A 23,141-nucleotide genomic window follows, 5' to 3' on the forward strand; every position below is an offset into this window, starting at 1 on the left:
AGTTTATCTCCTTAGTGCTAGTTGTATGAGTTTGTGGATATTTTTTTGGTATATATTACCTAACCTATAAAAAACGTGCCGAAGGTTTTATGGTTTATTCTTGCGGCCGATTTATCGAAAAATGTCTGGGAGGCGCTCTAATTGTGACCAGATTTGCACTTTCAAAGATCCACCAAAAACCTCTGGGGAGGTCTTTGGATTTCCCTGCGACTGGTGCAAAGTAGTAAAATGCAAGAAATGTGCCAATATTGGATCTAGCGAAGTTCGCGCTATTGCAGCTGTTAGTCGATCTATCCCATACATTTGCAGAGACTGTGCTCCCAAACTCAAAAGCCTGTTCGAGGTAGAGGCAAGAGTGGCATCGTTGAAGCAACAAGTGCAGGACTTAAAAGGCTTTATGGAGGGTATGAAGGCCATATGTGATGATATCAAAAGCATAAAATCTGCATTCAAGAGCTCTTTTGAGGATTTAAAATCCGAAATTACTGCAATGAAAACATCGATAACTAGCCAATAGTCAAATCCATCTTCAGATAACTCTAACATGGATACCTTTTTAACTGAAGTCAATGATAGAACTGTTCGGGCTAACAATTATATTATCTATAGCTTGCCAGAATCAAGCTCCGATAGAATTCAAGATAGGATACAGGAGGACCAGCAGAAAATAACTGAACTGCTGGGGGTAATTAATAAAGAACCAGCAGTCGAGAAAGTTCTCAAGGTGATTAGATTGGGTGAGAAAAGAGGAAACAAGTCGAGACCACTTAAAGTGGTATTCTCTGACTGTAAGATTGCACGGGACATACTAATAATGGGAAATAAGAAGTCAAATTTACATGCATACAAATTAAAGAATGACTTAACAGTGATGCAAAGAGAATGCATCAGGAAGGTGGTTGCAGAGCTAAACAGAAGAAAAGAAGAAGGAGAGGAGAATTTAATAATTAAATATAGAAATAATGTGCCATACATAGTAAATTCTACCTCAAACAATGTTAGAAACAATAGAAAAAACGTAAATTAGCCCCATTGCAAGTATTTTGCTATAATGTTGGTGGCCTAAGAACTAAAATTAATGAATTAATTAAAGTTGTTTTATGCTCGTACTAAGATATTTTGATATTTGTTGAGAGTTGGCTCTCTGATGACTACTCCGATGCTGAACTGTCTGTAAAGTCATTTAGTCTGTTCAGATGTGATCGTTCACCTTCTTCTAGCAGCAAAAGTCGCGGAGGAGGAATTTTGATATATATCAGGGATGTTATTGATTCAAGGAAGCTTACGTTGGTGTATGATTCAGTCGAACAATTATACAGTGCTTTTCTTTGAAGCCCCCCCCCATTTATTTCTTGAACGGGTCAAAAAAAATTTTTGAAACTTGGCATAAGTAAATTGGTCTATAGATACTATTTTTCACTGTAAACTAGGTAGTTGTAAATTCCAAGATGGCGGCTGGGCGACATCTTGAGAAAAAATTTTAAATAGAAAGGGGGGTCGTATGGTACGTCATTTTAAAGTTCTCAATGAGTACTTTATAACCCTGAAATATTAGACCCATATCTTAACTCGTTTCAAAATGGCGGCCTAATAAAAAAGTATTTTTTTTTATTTTAACGTTTTACATTTTTATGATTTTTGAATAGGTAAAAATCAGTGTACGAAAATAAATGCGTCACTATTTTATTTTGACATAAAAACGACAGTTCTAAATGTCAAAATAACACATAAGCGCCAAGTTTCAAAAAATTTTTTTGACCCGTTCAAAAAATAAATGGGGGGGGGGACTTCAAAGAAAAGCACTGTATATATTATGTAGAATTGGTAGTATTAGCTTTATAATTGGGGGAGTTTATATTCCCCCAAATTCTGCAATTAACTTATATGAAAGTCACTGCCATACTGTTGACATTCTCAGGCAAGAATATTCAAGCTGTGATTTTTATATTTTTGGTGATTTTAATGTACCTGATTCAAGTTGGGGGAATGACGACAATGGTGTAGTGGTGACTTATCCTTTAAACTCGGCGGGTCTAGTTTTAGGTCAGCATTATGCTTGTTTGAGTTTTTATCAGAATATTACAATTCCAAATGATAGGCTTGTTTATTTAGATTTGATTTTTTCAAGCAAGCAAACTCTTGCTGTAATAGAAGCAGTTGATTGTCTTTTTGAGGGGTCATTAAATCACAAAGGGTATAATTTTGAAATTGATTTTAGTTGTGAAACTCAGTCGAATTTAAACTATGTAGAGTTTTATTATGATTTTAAAATGGGTGATTATATTGGTACACTAACCCTAAAAGTTTTTGGTATAACATAAACAATAAAAGATCAATTAATAAACTTCCTAATTTAATGTATTATAATGATAATGAGTTCGTTGGCTGTGAACAGATGGTTGAAGGTTTTGCCCAGTTTTTTTCAACAGTATAGTCCTATTAATAATATAAACAATAATGGTGCTTTTATCAATCAGCAAGCAAAGTTAAATATGACCATTCCTAATCCCACCCTTTCCGTTGGGTTGATTTTTGATAAAATTACCAAGTTGCCACCCAAAGTTAGTTCAGGACCCGATGGCATTTCGAATTATTTTCTAATAAAGTGTGTATGTACTATTTCATACCCTCTTTTTATAATTTTTAAAAGATCTTTAGATTCTGCAATTTTTCCAACCTTGTGGAAACATAGTTTTGTAATGCCAATTTTTAAATCTGGCGACAATAGCAAAATCGAGAATTACAGAAGTGTTTGTATACAATCAGCCATTCCGAAGCTCCTGGACAGTCTTATCTATGATCAATTATATTTTTATTGTAAAGAGTTGTTACTTAGCGAACAACATGGATTTATTTCTGGAAAGTCTACTGTGACTAATTTGTTAGTGTTTCAGCAGAATCTGTTGAATGCCTTGGAGAGGGGATGTCAGATGGATGTAATCTACACCGACTTCTCCAAGACGTTCGACAGAGTTGACCATAGTCTTTTGGCAAAAAAGTTGGATATTTTTGGATTTTCTAATCTTATGGTGAATTGGTTTGTAAATTCCCTGTCAGGGAGGACCCAGCAGGCACGAATAGGTAATGCAAGATCAAGCTATATTAATGTCACTTCAGGTGTTCCACAAAGTGGGCACTGTTCACATTTGCTCTTTAATATTTTTGTGAATGATATTGGTGCCTGTTTTGAGAACAGTGACTTCCTTTTATTTGCTGATGATTTGAAGTTTTTTAGAGAGATTTTATCAATACTTGATCAGATTTTGTTGCAAAGTGATTTGGATAGATTGAATGCGTGGTGTGTTAACAACAATTTGTTTTTGAATGTAAGCAAATGCAATTATATAAGTTTTCTCAAGCGAACTAAAAAGGTTGTCACTTCATATAACATTCAGGGAACTACACTTCAATATTGCAGCATAGTTAAAGATCTTGGTATCTCGTTTGATGTTCATTTAAACTTTAATGCACACATAAACAATAATAATAATAAATAAATAAATGTCTTCTTTATTCAGCATAAAAATACATGTTTTCTTAACTACTAAATAAGTAATGGCGAGATCTAGCTTAAAGCTACTCTATCTAACCATATTAATAAGCACAAATGCAAAATTTTATAGAACATAATAGCAGAATAAAAATGTAAAATAATAAATATAATACAATCTGCTATGCGCAATAAATCATAGTAGGTACTTCAATGAAGGACCAGAGATTACCTATGTCGGTTTTGAAAAATATTATTTTTAGTTTTTTGTTTAAAGGTTGTTACAGAGAGAAGAGACTTAACTTCAGGTGGTAGTGCATTATAGATTTTTGGAGCATTGTAACTAAATGAACCCTGGAATTTTGCAGTTTTATGCCCTGGAATAACAAAATTATGCGCGCTTCGTGTGGTTCTGCCGTGAATTTTGGAGTTTGAAATTAATTTATTAGATAAATAAGCTGGTTGTCCGAAAAGCACAACTTTATGGACTAGTGTAGCTATTTGCAGTACAAAACGTTCATCCAAAGAAAGCCACCCTGATCTGATCAACAGGAGAGTGACATGGTCGCATTTACTCATACCAAAACTAAACTTGAGGCACGCATTTTGAATTTTCTGAAGGCTATTCTTTTCACGTTGATACAAGGCAGGCCAAAACAGAACTTGAGCATAACTAACAATTGACAAAATTAATGTATCACAAAGATGTAGTTTAATATCAGCTGTCAAAAACTGTTTGTTCATATAGAGTATTTTTAATTTATAAAAACATGACCTCAACAAATTCGACACATGCCCCTCAAACCTGACATCCGTGTCAAGGACAATCCCCAAATTCTTCTGGTTATTAGAAGGAGGTAAAGGAGATCCATCTATGCTGATCTTGACGGTATCTGGAAGGGGCTTGCCAAAGACAAGGAGTTTGGACTTTGCAGCATTCAATACGAGTCTGTGACTCTTACACAAGTCAGATATGGCTAAAAGATCCGAATTAATAGCATTCACAGCTTCTATGGCCTCCATAAAGTTAAATGAACGATAGATCTGTGTGTCATCGGCGTACTGGTGCGATTCACAAACTCGAAGGAATTTATGAAAGTCACATAGATATAACAAAAAGAGTAAGGGGCCAAGAATACTTCCCTGCGGGACACCCTGATCCAACTGCAAATATTCAGAAAGAATAGAATTAATTCTTACCCTTTGACGTCTATTTAAAAGATAATATTTTAGCAGTTTAAGAGCAGAAGTATGTAGCCCAAAATATTGGAGCTTTGCCAATAAAATTAAATGATCCAGTGTGTCAAATGCACGACTAAAGTCCAGCAATACTAAAACTGTTGTTTTTTTCTGATCAAGAGCTTTAAATATATCATCACAAATATGAAGAAGAGCTGTACTGGTACTATGCTTTGCACGAAAACCCGACTGTGTTACTGGAAGCAAATTTTTAGTTAAGCAGAATTCATTAAGCTGATCATTAACAATTCTTTCAATAATTTTGGACATGGCAGGAAGTATGCTTATAGGACGATAGTGCGATAATTCCGTTGGATTTCCAATCTTAGCGACAGGGATTATATCAGCTTTTTTCCAAGCATCCGGGAAAACACCCATGGAAATACAATAGTTTATTACGGACGCACATTTTAATAGGATATTAAAATGTGCGTCCACAGAAACTGAACGTGTTTGGCGTGGCTCCGGCTTAAAGTCAAGTTTTAAAGGGCTAAAGTTAATTGTTTTGATTGAAAAGTGTTGCACAGTTATATTTAGTATCAATCAATAGTGTGGTGTATTTCACGATATAGAAACCTTAACAATCACTTGTTTTTATTGTTTTACCATAATACAGTACAATGGTATTCACGGAGAGGCAAAAAACCGAGCTCAAGACCTTGACCAACGGTATGGTACGAGACATTGTAAAAAGCACTATATCGGATACGGAATTTCTGAATATCTTAATAGACAAAATTTCCGATAAAGTGTTGCAAAAAATAAGCGATACAATGCAGCAGCTATCGAGCAAGGTGAATGACTTGGAAACACGCATCACACTTCTTGAGAAGGAGAATGACCAGTATAAAGCAAGGATAGATGAACTAGATCAGCGAAGCAAACTAAATCAGCTGAGAGTATATGGATTACCCAGAAACTCTCGTGACCAAGGACAACTTATGGCACAGGTTACTAATATGTTTGAAACAAAACTTGGTATTAAGGATATTAAACCTGCTTTTTGTCAAAAATTTGGAGGATTTCAGAATAACAAAAACGGGCCTGTAATTGTTCATTTCAACAGTTCCACGGATCGTAATGCTATCTTTCAGGAAAAGAAAAAACTTAAGGGAAGCGAAATAAGTATAGTAGAAGAATTAACAAAAACAAGGTATGAGTTAATGCTTCTTGCAAAAGAAAAATTTGGGAAACAGACTGTTTGGACTATCGGTGGTAACATTTTTGTCAACGTAAATAATAAGAAAAGAGCCATAAAATCCGAAATTGATGTTAATAATATTGGATAAGCTGAGGCCATAAACAAATACGTTTCTTTGGGTTTGTATTTACCATCGAAATCTTTTTTTTATAGTTTAAGTTCAGTGCAGTTCTATATATAAGATTTTCTTACTTATATACATATATATATTTTTGTTTATTTGTAGTAAAAGGGGAAAATTTTTTTTTTTTTTTGTTTCTATATCCGTTTGGTAGGTGTCATTTTTTTCTTCTTTTCAAAATTTTTATTTTTTTTTGTTGTTAAATATTTAATATGGTGGATTTGCGTACATGTTTTTTAAATGCGCGGTCGCTTGTGCCACGACTGGCAGAACTAAAGGAAATTATCAATGAGGGTGATTATGATATTGTAGGAATTTCTGAAACTTGGTTAAATTCGAATATTTTATCATCGAATATTAATATTAATGGGTATAACATTTTAAGAAATGATAGAAAAACTAGAGGTGGTGGGTTGGCTTTTTATATAAAAAATAACTTACAATTTTCTAATATGGTTTCTGTTAGTGAAGAAACTTGTGAAGAGTTATGGTTTCAACTAAAATTTTTTCATAAAAATTATATGGTTGGTGTCCTCTATAGACCTCCCAAAGGTAATATCAATAATTTTCTACAGACTTTTGAAAAAAGGTTGGCTGATTTTCAGCCTTTGGAAATTATATGTGGCGGTGATGTAAATTTAAACCTTCTAAATATGGAACATCATTATGTATCAACTTTTTATGATTGTATAGAGTCTTTAAATTTACAACAGGTTATAATGGAACCTACAAGAGTTACAGGGACATCATCTGCACTTCTAGATTTAATTTTGATTCCAAATGACGAAACAAGCTTTGAGGCGGGTATTAGCGATTTAGAAATTTCTGACCATTTCTTGACGTATTGCAACATAATAAACAAAAAAACTGACAAAAACCTTAAATTTATGTCACGAAACCTCAAAAACATTGATAGAGAATTGCTTAACGAATTTTTACAGGTCACCCCATTTGAACACATAATTTATTTGGAAACAGTTAACGAAAAAGTCGCTGCCTTAAATAATTTTTTGATAAATTTGTTCGACGTTTTAGCACCTCTAACCCAGCACAAAATAAAAAAACAACAACCTCCATGGCTAACTTATACCATTAAAAAAATGATAAGTTTGAAGAACAAAGCCTACAAAAAATATCAAAAGACTAAAACTGATTTGAATTGGGACTATTACAAACAAATTAAAAATCAAGCTAGCATTGCAATACGTGAAGAAAAAAAACAATACCTCGCACAGATAGTAACTATGGGTTTTAAAGATAAAAAGATTTTCTGGCAAAGGCTAAAGAAACTTAATGTATTTTCAAATGGCAAAGTTAACGAATTACCCGATCATCTTAATGTCCCCAATTCTATAAATAATCATTTTATACAGGCCTCAGCGCAGAACAATTCAGTGCATGGAGATCTTTTAAATTTGTATCAAAATAAGCAAAATCGTCAAATATTATCAAAATTTAATTTTCATACCGTGTCCACTGATATTGTGAGAAAATATTTATTCGAGATTAAATCGCTTGCTACCGGGGCGGATCAAATAAATCTGGAGATGTTGTTGTTGTGTGTGGACCGAGTTATACCTTTTGTAACTAATATTGTAAACTCATGTATATTAGACAAATGTTTTCCTGATGTCTGGAAGGTCTCAAAAATATTTCCACTTTTAAAAAAGCAAAATATTTCCGATTTTAATGATTTAAGACCTATTAGTATTCTGCCAGTTCTTTCTAAAGTCATGGAGAAGATATTAAATGTCCAAATTAGGGAGTACCTAGATAAATATAATATTTTACCGGCATTTCAGTCAGGGTTTAGATTGGGTCATAGCTGTACCACGGCACTTTTAAAGATCACAGATGATATTATTGAAGCTACTGATCAGGGTAAGGCCACTGCTTTAGTACTTATCGACTACAGCAAAGCGTTTGATCGTATCAATCATACATTACTCTACGCGATCTTAGGCTATAATGGGTTTGACTCTGACGCAATTGATATTATTAAAAGTTATTTAACCGATAGAAATCAATACGTTGAAACGAATAAGGGCATTTCATCTACTGCATTTCAGTTATGTGGAGTTCCACAAGGTTCCATATTGGGACCTGTTTTATTTTGTATTTATACTAGTAATCTCACCAGTTGTTTAAAATATTGCAGTGCTCATTTATATGCTGATGACACGCAACTCTACTTTTCTTTTTTTCCTGAAAGTAAAGAAATAGCTGCCAAGAAAATAAACGATGATCTAAAAGCCTTAATAGATTTTTCAGAAAAACACAATCTGCAAATAAACTCGTCTAAATCTACCTTCTTGATTTTCGGCAAAAATCGCGAAGTATTGCATCAGAGTATGGCTTTGGAAGCTTCCTCAAACAAGCTTTTGCATTCTACTTGTTCCCGCAATTTGGGACTTCACATTGACACCAATATGAGGTATAAACAGCATATAAGTAAGTGCATTCAATCTGCTTATTTTAATTTAAAACAACTGTTTCCGCATAGACACCTGCTTTCAACATCTCAAAAAATTACTTTATGCGACGCTCTGGTTTTGAGTCATTTTAATTTTGCCGACGTCGTATATGGTCCATGCTTAGACTCTATCGACAAAGGTCGAATTCAGCGAGTGCAAAAGTCATGCTTGCGATTAATTTACGGCATTCGTCGTGGACATCCTGTAAGTTACATGCTACGACAAACCAAATGGCTTTCTATGGAGGATCGTAGAGATCTGCATGCTGCTACTGTATTTCACCAAGTAATAACTTTAAATCGCCCCTCGTATCTATTAAATAAAATACGCTATAGAACTGACGTACATTCTTTGAATCTCCGGCATAGAGGTCTAATTTCTCCGCCTTTGCATACCACTATGTTTTATCAGCGGTCATTTTCTTATAATATTTATTTAATTTACAACCAGATTCCGGAGGACTTTAAAAATGTATCAACAAGCGTATTTAAACATAAATACAAAAAATATTTATTGCGGTAAAATGGGTATATCTGGCGATCGTCGCGTTTATTAAATATGTATGTATTGGGTATGTTAAGGCTTATTGGATGTTTGGCACTTGTTGGGGGATACCTAGTAAATTATTTTGGATGCAAAAGAAACAGAAAAGAAATTATAACTTATTTAATAAAGGAGGTTAAACACGAATCTTTTTTAAATTGCCTTTAGCCTCCTTTTTGCCTATATTATGGTTAAGATGTTTTTTTTTATTTTAAAGCATATGATATTTATTATCTTTGTATCTAGTTAAGATATAATATTTTATTGTAAATTGGGCAAATAAACGATGTATTATTATTATTATTATTATTATTATAAATGTTAGATGCGGGGAAATATGAGGTGTTACGAGATTAATCATTTTTATGGTAATGCAGTCAGAACCCATAGCAGTACTTTTAATTTGGGATATGGCTTTATTTACGCTCTCTTCGTTTACCTGATTAAATTTAAATTGATTTTCCAAATTCAAAGCGGGATCATTTGATGAATATTGTTGAAATATATCATTGCCAGAGTTTAAAGTTACTTTTGGTACACTATTAACAAAAAAGTTATTAAAATCTGAAGGTAAATATTCTAGAATATTTTCTACAATATATTCTACAATATTGTTCTCAAATCCTCTAAGAGTCTGGGTTTTTCTCTACTAATTCTCTTTCTGTACTAAGGAACTGTAAAGAATTTTCTATAGAGACCTGTAAGAGGTTATACATGTCATTTGTTGTTTCATTGCTGGAATATGGCTGAGTGATATGGTCGCCCTTTTACATGAATAATTGCTTGTCCTTGGAAAGAGTTCAGAACAAATTTATTAGGTTTTGTCTCTATAAACTTGTTGTTTGTTTATGATATTGTTTTAGAAATGCTTGATATGAAGACATTGAGACAAAGACGGATATATGCAGATTTAATTTTTTTGTATAAATTATTGAATGGTCAGATAATTTGTCCAGAACTTCTAATGACAATACAATTTAATATTCCATCTAGGAATTTAAGGCAGTATCGTGTTTTTTCATTACCATTTCATAGCGCCAATTATGCATTACATGCTCCTATTGAAAGAACTCTAGGAATTGTCAATACTAGGGAGGTTGAAATTTTGGGCATTTCCTTATCTAGATTTAAGAGTCAAATAAGAGAAATTGTTTATTTTTTTTTTTTTTAGTGCAATACTGAATATTATACTTAGTAGGGTATGTTTTTAGTATTTTTAGAATTCTGTTATATTGATTTAAGTTATAAAACTATTTTCGGTATTTTACATTTATAAGTAGGCTTTATTACTGCTTAATAGTTAGTATTTTACTGTTAAGTATGGTTAGGTTCAATTGATTTTGTATTTAATTTACTGTTGTAATGGGGTTGATCCCGTAAAATAAATAAATAAAAATAAAGAAATAAATAAATAAATAGATATTCTAAGAATATGCATGCAATATGTTTGTGGTGTCTGGGAATATACAGTGATATTCTTTTACATTGTGCACTATATCAAACATATTTATTACAAAAATTTTATGGTGAACGAATAACTGGGGACAGCAGTATTAAATATCCTCACCGAAAAAGGCGCTGAAAATCGAATATTCTCGGCGAACTAAAATAAATCGGATCACTTGCCAAGGGTAAAATAAACTTTATGTGTGGTTTAAGCGTACGTTGTAGAAAGATAAACCCTGTTATCGGGATGTGAGAGAGAGAGAAAGAGACCCGTGTAAAATATAGGGCGGATATGCGCCACCTCAGATTGCCCTTCCTGGTCAAGTCACGTATGGAATATTGATGACCGGATTATCCAGGGAAACTTGCGGTACGAAATCTGGCCGTTGTTGAAAACTTGAATTGTTTATCCATTTAATTTGGTAAATTCGCCAATTGACCCCTGTATAAAATTTTAGTCCTCGAGCAGCGATGTTCCATTATCAGTTTATATGTTGGAAAAGGAAAATATTGGAACGGTTGATCCGTAAGGAACCGCCATACCGGAATAACCGGTGTGCTCGATATATCCAGGTCCCTTTGCACATAATAATCCAATCAGCCCGATGTAGTTAGAGATATTGCTTTAGATATAAATTGGCCCTTGTAAAACTCAAGTAATAAAATTGGAGGTCGGAACATTTTGTAACAAATCCTTTTTTTTTCAATTTACAACAAAAAAAAAAGGTTGATTTCCGCACAATTGAGTTCGCACCGAAAAACATTTAACGTGGCCCAACATGTAACCCGACATTAGTAAATGGTTTTATTTACAATTTAAATCCGGCCTGGAAATGTGTAAACAAAAACTTTAGATGGGATTTGTTAAATTAGCAAAGTTTAATTTTAATGAAGTTATTTTGGGGCGCAGTTGCACCGGATCACGGTTTTTGGTTTTATATTTTATGTGTGCCCTGCATAACGTACATACTCCGGCGCGATGTTATGAATATTAAGTTGATGTATGTATTTTTCATTAGTTTAAAATTTATTCGTGTTTTAATGATTTTTATTTGAAAAATTATTGTGTTTTTTAGAGAAATTGAGTTATTGGACAGAGTTGGGAGAATAACAGTATATGGAAGGGCAAATTAATGATATAGATGATCCATAACATGGAAGCCTATGATGAACTTAGATACCTTGACGCCCAATCAAAAAATAAAAAAAAGTTAATTTTTGTTTTTTGAAAATATTTGTAAATTATACAGTATTAGAAAGTGCGTCCTTTTTTTGAATCTGATCCGCGAGACATGGTAAAATATTACATAACATATTACATAAGTCTAATAAAATATCTATACCAAATTAAATGGTAAAAAAAAAGCAGACAAATTAACTTGATATTAATGGACTATCTAAATGTTAAGCCTCAGTCGTTTTTGATTTGTTTCAGAAAGGCCGGCTTTTATCAGTTTTTCATGAAAAGAGAACATTCCTTTGATTTTCTTATGACAGCATGTCAATTAAGCAGACAAGAAGAAATTCTAACCACAAAGAAAATACGATGCTTAGTAATGTCTAAAAAATGCCGAAGATACTTCTGATGGTCATCATAAAAAAGCAGAACAACCCATTTATTATATAATGCATTAAAAATGCTTTTTTTTTGAGAAAGCGTAAGGTCTTTCCATTTTTATTGCGCAAATACCCGATTTTTTTGCGTTTAAATAATCAATAATTTTGTTATATGAAATATATACAACAATTGATATATGACCAATTATATAACAATTTATGTGTTTCATTTACTAAATCAATGTCTTGATAATTCGTAAGTTATTGAAGTTTGACTGGATTTATCAACAAATTTTTTTCAAATAAAAATTATGAAATATTTAATATTTTACAATTCTGCATTAATACAAATGTTTATTATTAAAAAGTTTGAATAAATTTATAATTTATTATTTTCTTTATTTTCAGGTAAAGAAAATTCAGGCACCTATTTCTTACGGAAAAAGTTAGTTTTAGCAGGTAATTATTATATTTATTCTAGTTTAGTTATAAAATTTAAAAACGATTATAAAAAGTGTCTACCTACCCATTAATTCAAATTCTTTTATTACCATTTAAATTTAACTTAAACCAGCCTTCTAAAAAATAATACATAGGAAAATTGTCAAGTAAGGACATTGTACTGTGATTAAGAAACGGATCACACAATGAACTAAAAATCGTGTAAGCAATAAATAACCCGTTAAAACAAACTAATCGTAATATTATAGACCTATAAATAAATACAGTTTTATTTTAATTAAAAAAAAATATGAGTAACATAAGTTACAAAAAATTAAATAAACCTATTAATTATGTAAAAGCAAAAACAAAGGAACACGAGTGTAAAAGCGACAAAAATGTGACTCCTGCAACTTCACACACATTTTTAAGGTCCGTTCAGTTGTGAATTATAATGTAAAAAAATAGTCAACAGATTTATAATACACAATGACCCTATATATTAGGTTAATACTGTTCTAGAACATTCGCCAAACTTTCACGTGTTTCCTGAGATGTCGCGAGGTGTGCCTGACGTTCGTTCGAACCATCTTTATGGCACCTGTTGAATTTTCATTATGATTTTATAACCCTTTTTTTAATTTTTGGATTTTATTATATTGGATATGTTATGAAAGCAATACTTTGGCGCCCAACACTGAGGATCATAGAAGGGGTAAATTACGGATATCTATTGGTGCATAGCTTATTTAATGTTATCAAGTCCGAAAAAATTACAAAATTTATTGGCATTTTAATAATTCATTAATATTCTACCTTCAGACAATTTTTTTTTAATTTGATTATATAGAATGAAATAATGCTTTGTCCGTTATAACAGGATTTGCTATCTTATATTATTAGGCTAGTGTATAATTACTTTTTCCTAAATTTTTAAAGCTTTTGTCTTGTCGAAGTGACCTAAAGTGTGTTTAAGTAAAACAAGTGTTACGAATCAACCATTGCAAATTAGTTAATTTTTGTGGATTTTCAGCTGAACCGAGTTTTTCTTGGTAAGAATAATTATAAAATAATTTTTGCACAGATTTAAATATTTTAATATTAAAAATTATTTTACTCGAGTTTTAAAGCTCTTGAAGCAAGTAATTTGAAATACTATGAGAAGCACTACTTTGGCGCCCAACAGTGAAAATGAAGCTCCTGTAGAATTTGTATTAATTTTTAAAAATAGTTTAATGTAACACAAAATATTTGGAAATAATAAAAATTATTTGTTTTTATTATAATTCATCAACGTTTTTGTTTTATAGTAGCATTAAAATATTAAATAAATATTAAAATTTGAATATTTGACAAATATATTTAGAGTCACTATTTATAAGATTAAGTAGATATTCAAATTAAATAAATAATATATATTTAATAGACATTTAAAGAACATTTCTGTAAAATAATCTGGAGTTATTTTAAATCTAGTTATACAAGGACAATAAAAAAAATACCTAAAATTTGCTCCTAGATCCCTTTTTTTATTTTACTATATAACAAGTTGTACTCCTAGTTCAACTGCCTGGAAGAAAAGAAAAATTTATTGAAATATTAATATTTACAACAATTACCTGGAAAAATTTAATTTTTGTAATTTTTTTTTTGGCAATTGAAGTGTAATTGAAAATGATAAAATTGTAGTTTTTTGAATAAAAAACTATTTTCAAGAGACATACTTCAATTGCCTGGAAAAAATTAAAAAAATAATTTTGACTGCATGGAAAACCTTAATAGTCTAGTAGCGGCTTGTTAAAATTATTATAATATACAAATTATATTCAATGCTTGCAAGTCCAATTGTACAAAATCGATATTCGATCCTAACCTATATTTATCTAAAATTTAGAAGAAAAATAAGTAAATATTTTTCGAAATGGGTTGGTATATTTAGGCTGCTTAATAATTTAAAAGGACTGCTTTAACATAATATACAATGAATCTGTTTGAAGGACTGTCTTTAATATAAACTAGCTTGTTCCAAGTGTGTTTTTTAACTTATTGGTACTTTTTAAAATTCAGTGTTCTGTTCTGTGATATAAATAAATAAATAAATAAATAAATATGCCTTTTATTTTTAAAATTACATAAACATGGCTGAGAAAAAAAAACATTATTAAAAAGCTGAAAAAAAAACATTATTAAAAAAAAAGTAGCATAAACCACTGGCGCAGTCTAGCTTTAAAGAGCTACTCTACTGAACCAGAAGCTATACTTTACCATCAGTAAATAAATTAGGTAGTTAAAAAAAAAATTATCTTAGGCAAATTAATTAGTAAATTACAATAAATTATTAATTAAATATTACAATTAGAAGAAACTAGAAGAAACTTGCATAACAAACATTAAATTTGCCAGAAAAATTGCACAAATAACAAAAGCCACTAAAAAAAAATCTCCATTGGTTTGCAAATTAAATAGATGTTCCTTGAATTTTATTAAAAGATTGGTTGTTTTTATATATTATATTATATTATATATATAAATATATAAAAACAACCATTTTGCATTTTTTTTTGCACCGTTAAGCATAATATCATCATAACCAAGTATAGAAAGTACTAGAAAGTCAAAAAAACAAATATATGGTGTTCGTTTAGCAATGAATTTTATTATGAAATAATTTTTAAAGTGATTTAAGGTTTAAATCTGAGAGGGAAAGCAACTTTGTAGATGATTCTTGTTCTGCCACATGAAAATCAGCTTAGTTAAATGAAATAAAAGTTAATTGCTTCTTTTGCTCATGAACTATTATATTAAATGTTTTATTAAAGTCCAATAATGTTAATCATGTGGCCTGTTTTTTTTATGTCATGCTTCATAAGTGCACAATTTATTAAAAACAACTTCTCCTCAATCTTTTATAAATTATTAATTATTGTAGCTATTTATTTAATATTATAAATACCGAGAAACAGAGAATGACATCGCACGACGTCTCAAAAGTTAGCGTGAGTCTTCCGGAACAGCGTTTTCCCAAGTATATAAGGAGCCGCATCATCAATAGAGGCCAGTTATCAGTGCAGTGAAGTTCGGAATAAATAAATTATTTTAATCACTTTGACTTCTTAATTTTACAAGAACAACAACAATACTTCTTTATTTTAGAAAGAATTAGTCGTCAGCAACTCTTACCTACTAATTTTAAATAGCAGGAACTTCTATTTTACCCTCGTTGATAACGCTTCTTAAGCTGCCTACCAAGTACATATATTGTAGGGTGTCGAACCAAACAAAAAAGCCCTTAAAGGGCATTAAAAACCCAATCATTAACTACAGTTGAATGCACCCTTGATGCCCGCAGATCGGAATAAAATCTCCCCTTCTGCTTTTTGTTATGCAAAACAGCCTTCCGATTCCTTAAATATAATTACACAATGGTGTGGGAGGGGAGGGAGGTAGTTAATACCTTCAAAGATAGGCTCGTAGGATTTATTTAGATAATTTAGAAAAATACTGAATTTCTACTAACGTACCCTCGAGTGATTCATTCATTGAATTTAATATGGAGTTTAACTGGGGAGGTATGGCACAATAAACTGGTAACAAATTTGATCTGAATGGATCATGATTTGATTGTCCCTTTATTTTTTGGGAATACAAAGGGCATATAGGAAGGGCGGTTCAAAAATTTGAAGGGCTTAAATTTTTTTATTGTAAATATTGATGGATTGGTGGTCGACCATATGTTGGATAAAATGGGATTTGATTTGGGGTGGGCTGCTTAAGAAAATATTTAGTGGAAAAAAAATTAAATGTTTCTCTATGAGTCGACTGTATAAATAAAAGTGTTTTTATTAAAAATTATATGATTTATGTATATATATTAGCAAACTTTTTATTACAATTAGCTTTTAGTAAAAAGGAGTTTAATAAATAATTTGTGAGAAAACAATAGAAAATAAAGCTTTCACCCCCTTTAAAAATTATACATGTAACTTTAATCAAATAGTGATCTCGAAAAAAAAATTTAATTAATATATACCGTAAATCATCGATGATGAAGCCTGTAAGGAAAATATTGATCAAAATCCCGTTAATGGTACTATCTTATTAGATCTCAGACAGGCTTTTGAAACTGTGAGTCAAAAACGTTTCTTGGTAAGATTAAGGAGTGTTTGATATAGTGCACAATGTAAAATTAACTTCGTTTTTTATAACAGTGTTTTTTAAAAAAAGTACCCCATATTAGAAGACTTTCCTCTACATGATATCGGAGCCATTTCATCAAATATTTGAGGTGTAGTAATCCAGTGTAAATAGTAAATATGTAAATCACGTATCAATTTTTTTAAATGTCAAACTTTTCTTTAAACAGAATATTATATGATATACGTATATTTTACAGTTTAGTAAATATACCTTGATCATATACGGTTGATAATTGTACCAAAAATTAAAAATCGTTGATTAAGAATATATTTAACGATAATAATATATGATGTGTTAATGGATAAAAAATAATTATTTTAATCTTATTAATTATTAATGAGAGGATGGGCTTAATGTGAACCAATTTATCAGTCGTCAATACATTTCAGGTAATTTTTTCCTCAATTTTAATAGATAAAGACCTTCTACTATTTTTTGAACTTCTACTATACTTCGAACTTCTTCTTTTTACTTTTTTTCTGTTTATCTACAATACTGTCTTATTTTATAATTAAAAGATATTTTATATTTAGACCTTTGTACACTACAAACGTTATAGGAAGCACCAAAGTAAATTTTTAAAATTTTAGCACATGTTGATTTTGCTATAAAATTCTATTAGATGACGTAGACATTGACATGGGAGACGTCATTTATTCCAACTTAAGCTACATGCACATTAATGTTTAAAACTTAAGTACCGTTTACAGGTAATACAGATATATGCCCTTTCATTGTGCACTCGTGGATTATTTCATCAAAAACTCCTTTTGCTATTAATGTCAAATACAAAAGCAATATAATTTAATTTTTATTTTTTGTGGTCAGTATTTGTTAGACTATAAAACATTTCTTGTTTTATCGCTTTAATTTTGGGATATCAGGTACTTATAGACATGTCCTCTTACAGTTTCAAGCCAAAAACACATAAAACGAATGTCAACCTCCGAATCATGAATGCCTAAGTTGAAATTTATAATAATTACTTTGCACTGAATGTATAAACGGAAAACGCCATTGTCAACGTCTATAATTGACATGACAGATGACTTAATTTAATTTGTTCTTATTCTGCTGAATCATGCCAAGAAAGAATTAGGCTATTAAAGATAAATAAACAAGAGGTATGTATTACCTGACAGGGTTGAGTATGTCATATTAGGCTTTAAATATTTTTGTTTTTATAAATCCCTATTTTAGGTACCTCTTGTTTACTTGCTTATAACATAATATATTAAAAAATAGGAACAGGCTGTATCCACCAAAAGTTGTTGCACTATATATATATTATCTAGAAGATGTATGTGTCAGTTGTGTCACTCCCAAATTCATAAATTCTAGCCCTTAGAATTCGACTATGCTTAACCTCAACAGGTCGTCAGAGAATTAAGGGTATTATGGTAAGTCGTTAGTAAGTCAAAAGGAATGGATATATGAGTCACATAAGTGAGAAACAAACAGCCTAAACGAGAGCCCAAGTAAGTCATCTTCCGTGAAATTATTTTGACTGGAAGTTCTTAATAAATGAAGTATAAATATAATAATTTAATATGTCAAAGCAAATCTGGCTTGAACTACTATGGTTTCAGGATTGTGTGATGCAGCTGTGACTCGGTAGGACTGAATGGTCGACTTTACAGAATTTAAAGACTTTATAAAGATTGTTATTGCTGATGCAATCCAAATTGAAGCAGGATATTGAGTTAGAAGCCTATAGTGGTAATGAGATGTATTGAAAAAACTTTTATATGTCTCTAAAATTATATTTCATTTATTTTCAGTCTCTTCAATGCTCGAAAAGGTTATTTACAATATGCAGACTCTTTACAGTCCACTTTTAAAAGTGTAAACAAAAAAAAAAGTTACAGTTGCTGAGCGTGAATCTGTTCAGAATGATGTTTAGAAGAGAGAATGATGAGTGTGCAAATTTTAATAAAGTTCACCAAAATATTAGATATGTCGATGACTATAATGATTATGTATACAGTGAGAGCCAAAAGTCCGAAATAAATTCATTTAAAATTCAGGGGTATGTTAAAAAAAACGCTCGGACACGTCGATTTTTATTTTTAACTGCGGGTTTTCTTACTATAATTTTATGTATACAGGGTGGTCCAAAAATAAGTTACGACCATGAACTTCAATTTTTGAAATGGAAATACCTATTTTTCATTCTGTATTCTTAAAGAACAGAAAATTCTAGATATATTTCATGTACAATGTCCTATACCTAACTTCATTTGTTTTTGAGTTATTGACAGTTGAAGATCGGCATATTTGCACTTTTGACATGTTACAAAATCCAAACGGTTAGACATAGACAAATGCGGTTTGCACTTTTAATCGAAGCATTTTTAAAACCATCTGCTGACACTAGCTAATAAGTGTCAACAGGTACTGAGAAATTTACGGTTGAATTTCTAAAAAAACATTCAAAATAATAATGTATTTAATCAAAAGTATTGTATAAACGTTGAACAAAAAGAAACTATTCTAATCTAGACCGAATTAAATGATCAAATTGAGCCCCATTAACTTCTTGACAGTAAGCGAGTCTTGACTCGAATTCTCTCAGAACGTTGCGTATCATTTCTTGAGGTATTCGTTGAATCTCATTTCTTATATTATTTCTCAATTCTTTTAAATTGTTGGGTTTATTTACATACACTCTATGCTTTAAATAACCCCACAAAAAAAAGTCCAAAGGAGTCAAGTCGGGGGACCTAGCAGGCCACTCCAATTGACCCCTTCGCCCAATCCATCGACCCGGAAATACCTCACTTAAATATTGGCGCACGGCTCTGCTAAAGTATCTTGCTGGAACCGAATTGAAGCTTCTGGAATATTGGGATTATTTGCATTTGAAAACATCAAACATAAAGCGGGAATCAGTTCGTTCCTTAAGAATTTCAAATAACGTTGACCTGTTAAGGTACCTTGGAAGAAAAATGGACCAATGACTCTGTCATTGATAATGCCGGCCCAAAAATTCACAGATTGAGGATATTGGGTATGAGCTTCAATCACCTAATTTGGATTGGAGGAAGACCAGTAACGGCAGTTCTGTCTGTTTACTGTACCATTGAGGCAGAAGGTAGACTCGTCAGAAAAAATTATTCTACGAGTAAAAAGACGGTCGTTATGGCAGACATTCATTATAGTTTCGCAAAACTCTAATCGACGATCTGTATTATCTTATTTTTTCAAAATCCTTCCTAAAGATGTTTTTCCATCATCGTTATCTAGTGCTGCCTGTCTAGTCGGTGTACGAGGATTTTCTTCAATGGACAAAACAACATTTAACTTCTTTTCCTCGGAAATTGAGGGACGACCCGATTTAAGTCGATCTCTGACGTGACCTAATTCCCTAAATTTTTTTTCTAGTTTGCTAAAGGTAGACTGAGATATTGTCTTATCAGGATACTTGGTATTAAACATTTCACAAACCTGGTGTTGGGTCCTTATGCGATCACCACATCCTATCATAATTAGTATTTCTATTCTCTCAGTTTCACTTAACTTATTCATCTTTTCAGGCAATATTAAATTTTACAATAAACAAGGATAAGACTGCTTGATACCTGTCACTTCAAAAAATGATGACAACATCATTGCAACAATGGATGAAAAAACACAAAAAACAAGGTTACCTTAGTAAGGGTGTTACATAGTTGCATGAATTATTGTAAATTCAGAAATTCAACCATAAATTTCTCAGTACCTGTTGACACTAACTAGCTAGTGTCAACAGATGGTTTTAAAAAAGCTTCGTTAAAAAGTGCAAACCGCATTCGTCTATGTCTAACCGTTTGGATTTTATAACATGTCAAAAGTGCAAATATGCCGATCTTCAACTGTCAATAACTCAAAAACAAATGAAGATTGTACATGACATATGTCTAGAATTTTCTGTTCTTTAAGAATACAGAATAAAAAATAGGTATTTCCATTTCAAAAATTGAAGTTGATGGTCGTAACTTATTTTTGGACCACCCTGTATACATAAAATTATAGTAAGAAAACCCACAGTTAAAAATAAAAATCGACGTGTCCGAGCGTTTTTTTTTTAACAAACCCCTGAATTTTAAATGAATTTATTCCGGACTTTTGGCTCTCACTGTATAAAGGTTGTACCTATGACAAACGACATAGAATAGTACATCTATGAATCCGAAAGTAAGCAGTAGTACTTTAAATATAGTAAATATAGTTCATGTTCACTTTTTAGAAATGGTGAAAACCAGTTTAATAGTAAAATAAAAAGTATGATAATAGCAAAGAAATTATAAATTTTGACACACAAACCCTTTCAGAAGAAAATGAGATTTTGTATATCCAAACAAATATATGTATACACCAGACCCAAATGGTCAGGTAGAAACGGAGATGAGGACGGTAGTTGAAGCAGCTAGATCGGTCATTCATGCAAATAGTTTAAATAAAAATTTATATGCCGAAGCCATTAATTATTCTGTCTTTACATTAAACCATCGATAATGTCATTTCTGATGAGAAGGTCCATAAAGAAATAATTATGAATTAAATTGATGTGCCTTTGGCTGGAAACGAAGAATCTCATAAGATCTGCAGGTATAGTCAGAACCTCAAAAAATAACAGACAAGAAGATGAAAGGGAAAATTCTCCAATAAATTTGAGTGAACGAGAATATTTGAAACGACTGGTGAAATTTAAAGATTATCGGCTCATTTGAAGACCTAGCCCTGATTAACGAAGTAGAGGACGTTATCATCGCTGAAGGTGTTGACGGTAAAAAGAGGCAACAAGCCATGGCAGATGAATACAAGTCATTGATTGGCATGGAAACTTGGGATCTGATAGAGTTAACGTGTCGTTGGGTTCTTAGACAAAAGCAGGATGGCAAGTCTTGTCGCCAGAGATTTTGATCAAAAGTATGGGTTAGATTATTCAGAGACCTTTAGTGTAGTACCTCGTTATGTTTCAATCAGATTAATTTTCAGTCAGTTTTTCTTTTAATGATGTCAAAACTGATATACTACAAGAAGACATATTTATGCATCAGCCTGAAACCAAGCCCCAAATAAATGTAAAAAAAATCTTCTTTTGTAAATTCCTCATGACTTTGTAATAACGACTACGTCACAAAGGTATTAACTACAATCGGACTACTAAGACGTCAAATTTGAAATACCATTTGATATAACTAAAAAGAATTTTTTGTTATTTAGATATTCAAGTGAAGTGTGAGGGTATTTTTGTCAATCAACCTAAATGAACAGAAAATATAAATTTAACCTGTTTTAATTTGAATTGACTTGATGAATCAGCCATCCACTTCAATAGAAAAGGAAATGCTAACCAGCGAAAAGAGTTTTGTCAATGATAGTGTCCTATTGAAGTCTGATCCTTACAGGAAAGCCATTGGAAGCCTCTTGTATTTAGCAACACTTCTAATCTAAGTTGATTTACAAGTAGTAGTGAGTTACTGGAAAAAAGGTAAAACGCATTTAAAGGGTTCTATTGAATATGGGATATTCTTTAATCCTGAAGACAAATTGGTTGCGTATAATAATTCAGATTATGGTGGAGATTTAGCTACCAGACATTCAACTTCTGGGATTCTTATTTTACGAGCTCGTCCAATCGTTTGGAACACACACAAATAAAGTATATGACATTTTATAAATATTGAAAGGAAAAGAAAGGAAGCATTTATATAATGATATATCAGTGAAAGGTTTATAAATAGTAATGCTCGCGTATGGTACAGAAACATTAACACTCACTAAAAAGTAACTCAGGGAGCCATGGAGAGGTCGATGTTGAGAATAACCCTAAGAGAGAAGGCTCCAAAAGTAGTAATTAGACTAGTAGTAACTATAACAGAGATCAAGGATACTGTAGAGAGAATAGTACATCTAAATTGTGACGAGAATATAAGATACTAGGGTAGACTAAACGCATTATAGAGACTCCAACACGATACCCTGATAATATCAAAAGAATTGCCGCAAACTGGATTCAATCAGCACAAGATCGGGAACAGTAGAGAAGATTGAGAAAGGCAAGTTCAATAGTGGATTCTACAGGATGTGTGATATCGATAATCTGCACAGAAGCAGATTATCGAGAAGTTATTTCATAGTTGGATGATATTTGTTGGATAAGAAGAGTAGGAGTGGAGTTAATTTTTTTTTGATACAAATCAACAACACCGTTGTGTATTGATAATCGCTCTTTTTTGAAAAGTTGAGACTAAAGAGCAAAGTAATGATTAAGGATTAGTATTGGAAGTTTATAATTTATTTGCTATTTATATTTAATTATTGACTTTGTACTGAACGTACAAACGGAAGACACCATTGGCAGCCTGTACTGCCTTAAACTCTTTTCTTGCGTCTCTCGTGTTTGGTGTGTTCTAGGGTCATAATTTCATGACAGATGACTGAATT

The 23,141-nt window shown here is 31.6% G+C and overlaps 1 long non-coding RNA gene across 1 annotated transcript; it reads left to right on the forward strand.

Annotated features, from left to right (window-relative positions):
* Positions 1 to 17,774: 17,774 nt before the first annotated feature.
* LOC126733475 (uncharacterized) lies at positions 17,775 to 18,690 on the forward strand. The gene is made up of 4 exons (XR_007659721.1): positions 17,775 to 17,833; positions 17,910 to 18,187; positions 18,299 to 18,428; positions 18,491 to 18,690. It is a non-coding gene; the product is annotated as an uncharacterized LOC126733475 (long non-coding RNA).
* The last annotated feature ends 4,451 nt before the right edge of the window (positions 18,691 to 23,141 follow it).

The sequence above is a fragment of the Anthonomus grandis genome, chromosome 2 (genome assembly GCF_022605725.1).
Source record: "Anthonomus grandis grandis chromosome 2, icAntGran1.3, whole genome shotgun sequence".
In the NCBI taxonomy this organism is placed as follows: Eukaryota; Metazoa; Arthropoda; class Insecta; order Coleoptera; family Curculionidae; genus Anthonomus; species Anthonomus grandis.